This window comes from Pseudophryne corroboree, unplaced genomic scaffold, assembly GCF_028390025.1.
Source record: "Pseudophryne corroboree isolate aPseCor3 unplaced genomic scaffold, aPseCor3.hap2 scaffold_1843, whole genome shotgun sequence".
Classification (NCBI taxonomy): Eukaryota; Metazoa; Chordata; class Amphibia; order Anura; family Myobatrachidae; genus Pseudophryne; species Pseudophryne corroboree.
In genome coordinates, this window is record NW_026968481.1 from 45,001 (window position 1) to 47,500 (window position 2,500).

Sequence of the window (2,500 nt, forward strand, 5' to 3'; positions counted from 1 at the left end):
CCGGGGGGCGCCGCGCACCCGTCCGCACGGGCCCGTCCCGGTGGCTCCCGGCAGGGCTCTCCCAAACCCTCTCCCAGGGCCCCGGTCCGGGAGCCCGACTGCGTCCGCTCTCCGCTTCCAGAGAGGAGGCTGTCGGACGGGGAGAGCTGGTACCGGGCTCCTGGAGCCCTGCCTGGGCAGCCTATGGAAGGGAGGGAGCCCTGGCCCTGCTGCTCTCCGAGCTCCGGCCCTGCTGCTCTCCGAGCTCCGTGCCTGCTCTGCCACGGGTCCTTTCGCAGGAGCTCCAGGGAAACGGGCTTTTCGGCCCCTGACAGAGTCCCGGCTCTCTCGCTCGCCTCGTTGGTACCTACTGATCCGGCGGAGGTGTTCTCCGGCGGGTAGCGACACGGACGGCCGAGGGCGCGCTTCACCCAGGCTTCAACCGTCTCCTCCCCGAGCCCCTGGAAGTGCAGCTGGGCCGCGGGCGCCCCGGTCCGCACTCATCTGCGAAACTTCCACAAATTGCAGTACCCGATTTGGCCCGCCGGGGGGCGCTGCCTCCGGGGGGAGAAGGAGACGTGCCCGGCCCGTACGTCGGGCTCCAACGGATGCCCGCCGTGGACCCTTTATAGGCCCCATCCTGGTCCTGCCATGCTGTTATCGGAGCTCCACGGCTATCTTGTCACTAAACCTTTCGTTTGAGCTCCAGGGCTTTTTGCTTTTTGTAACCCGGTTCCTGGAGCCCTGCCTGGGCAAAATCGGATGCAAGAAGGCCCTGCCCATGCTGATCTCTGAGCTCCGCGCATCTTCTGTCACGGGTCCTTTCGCAAAAGCTCCAGGGAAACAGGCTTTTCGGCCCCGGACAGAGTCCCGGCTCTCTCGCTCGCCTCGTTGGTACCTACTGATCCGGCGGAGGTGTTCTCCGGCGGGTAGCGACACGGACGGCCGAGGGCGCGCTTCACCCAGGCTTCAACCATCTCCTCCCCGAGCCCCTGGAAGTGCCGCTGGGCCGCGGGCGCCCCGGTCCGCACTCATCCGCGACACTTCCGCGCTGGAGTCCGACGCTCGCCGGCCGCGTCCCCCGGCCCGCGGGGGCCCGGGGGGAGGCCCGACGCGTGCGGGGGGAGGCGGCGGGCGGCGGGGGCGCCCCCGCGCCACCCGACGGCGCCCCCCGGTGGCCAGAGGCGGCTCGGAGCGAGACGATCGGGGGGGGACGGCGGCGCGTGACCCGCCCCGGCCCCCTTGGCCCAGCGGACGGGCAGGCGGCTCCCGGGCGCCCCCCCCGATCCCCGCCGCGGCGCCCCCCGGTGGCCGCCTGACGCCACTGCGGGGGGTGCAGATTCCGTGTGTCCTCTCGGATAAAAACAAAAGAAACGATTCCCGTCGGGCGAAAGTAAGTGGGACGCAGGGCCCCGGGCCCCGACGGTCCGCGCGCGCGGCGCCCCCCGCTGGCCGGTCGAAGGGAGGACAAAAATAAAATGAAAAAAATTTCAAAAAAGCACTCGCCCCAAACAGACGAAAGGTACCCGGTCCGCCCGGATGAACCCTCCCCCGTGTCCCCGCCGCGGCGCCCCCCGCTGGCCAGCCGAGGTAATACACGATTGAGAGGGGGGGAGTGAAAAACAGGGGCAAAAAATGAAAAACACCCCACCCGTTTGAATGCAAAGTCCCGGAGCGGCCAGGGGTGGACGCCGGTCCGCGCGCACGGCGCCCCCCGCAGGCCAGTTGAAGGGAAGAACGGAACGAGACTTAAAGATAAAAAAAAATTTCAAAAAAGCACTCGCCCCAAACAGATGAAATGTACCCGGTCCGCCCGTGTCCCCGCCGCGGCGCCCCCCGCTGGCCAGCCGAGGTAATACACGATTGAGAGGGGGGGAGTGGAAAAAAAAAGGGCAAAAAAATGAAAAACACCCCACCCATTTGAATGCAAAGTCCCGGAGCGGCCAGGGGTGGACGCCGGTCCGCGCGCACGGCGCCCCCCGCAGGCCAGTTGAAGGGAAGAACGGAACGAGACTAAAAGATAAAAAAAAATTTCAAAAAAGCACTCGCCCCAAACAGATGAAATGTACCCGGTCCGCCCGTGTCCCCGCCGCGGCGCCCCCCGCTGGCCAGCCGAGGTAATACACGATTGAGATTAAAAAAAACCAGGCAAAAGACAAAAACACACCACCGATTTAAATGCAGTGTTCACGAGCGCCAGTCCGCGCGCGCGGCGCCCCCTGCTGGCCGCGTAAAAAAAAAAAATAATAATAATAATAATAATCCACCGTTGTGAATTTGCGATGTGTCCGGTACGGCGGCGGCGGGGAGGAGGTCTCCCCTCGTCGGCGCACCCTGGTGGGGGGAAATAAATGAAAGGGAAAAAAAAAAAGAAGAACAGCCCGGGCTCTCGCCGGCTTCCGCAGCCCGGGCTCCCTCCGGCTTCCGCGGCCCGGGCTCCGTACATACAGACAGCAAATGAAATAACGGACGGATGGATGGAAGAGAAGAACAGCCAGGGATCTCGCCGGCTTCCGCAGCC